The sequence below is a fragment of the Corvus brachyrhynchos genome, unplaced genomic scaffold (genome assembly GCF_000691975.1).
Source record: "Corvus brachyrhynchos isolate BGI_N302 unplaced genomic scaffold, ASM69197v1 scaffold5, whole genome shotgun sequence".
Classification (NCBI taxonomy): domain Eukaryota; kingdom Metazoa; phylum Chordata; class Aves; order Passeriformes; family Corvidae; genus Corvus; species Corvus brachyrhynchos.
Genome location: NW_008238321.1, coordinates 7,706,412 through 7,707,352, shown reverse-complemented (window position 1 = coordinate 7,707,352; position 941 = coordinate 7,706,412). Strand labels below are relative to the sequence as shown.

The window sequence follows — 941 nt, the reverse complement described above, 5'->3', positions numbered from 1 at the left end:
AAACCAAGCTGTCCTGCCAAGCCAGGAGACGCAGCATGAACCGGGGAACGGGGAGAAGGGACCCTCCTCCCTGCCATGCAGTGAGTGCTGCAGCCTCCCGCTGTCCCCAGCAGTCCCCTCGCTGTCCCCAGCTGTCCCCCATGCACCTTTGCATGGCAAAAACATTTCTTTTTTCACTCTCCTCGCTGCCAAGCAGGACAGCAGCGATCCCTGCCTTGGGCACGCCAATAAATGGGCACAATGACTTTGGGCATGCAGTAAATGGGGCTGCTTTGGGCAGAAGGAGCCCTCCTTCCACCTCTCCCCCTCATCCCTTCCTGCAGCTGTTTTTCCCTCCCACCTTCTCCCCCCAGACTGCAGCGATGCCTGCACCCCCAGCCCGGGGGCACGGTGGGACCCCAGTCAGAGCATCCACCCCTTGCCCTGTCTTTCCCCACAGTCTGCCCGCACACCCCGGTGCAGCTCAGGGGACCACCCCGTGCCTCAGTTTCCCCGGCAGCACTAACGGGATGGCTGCAGTGCTGGTGTCACCCTGCCAAAAAGCTTGGAACAGCCGGATACTCAACGGGCACAAAGTAGCCATTAACTGCAAGAGCTGTCCCTGTCCTTTGCAGTTCTCCAAGTGCCTCCAGCAGACGCACTGTTCTCCTTGCAGCCTCTGATTCCATTTGCCGCTAAGGACGCAGCCGGACAGGGGACGGGGCAGCTCAGCCACCCCCGCAGAACCAGGGCTGCCTCGGGCCGGGGCAGGGATGCTACTCGGGGATCACCTTGCATCCCTCTGGGGCATTGCAGGGGGTCACGGGTCCTGCCTCCGTGTGCCCCGTGCTTGGGGACAGACTGGGGACAGACTTGGGGACAAGGCTGCGAGTCCCAAGCCCGTTTCCTAAAGGATGCTCATCCGCACCACCACCGCCACCCCCCTCGACGCCAGCAGCGCC

The 941-nt window shown here is 62.7% G+C and overlaps 1 protein-coding gene across 1 annotated transcript in view; it reads right to left on the bottom strand.

Moving 5' to 3' along the window:
- The window catches only part of RADIL (Rap associating with DIL domain), a 22,426-nt gene that overhangs the window by 11,930 nt on the left and 9,555 nt on the right, over window positions 1-941 (bottom strand). The gene's annotated exons all lie outside the window — the stretch shown is intronic.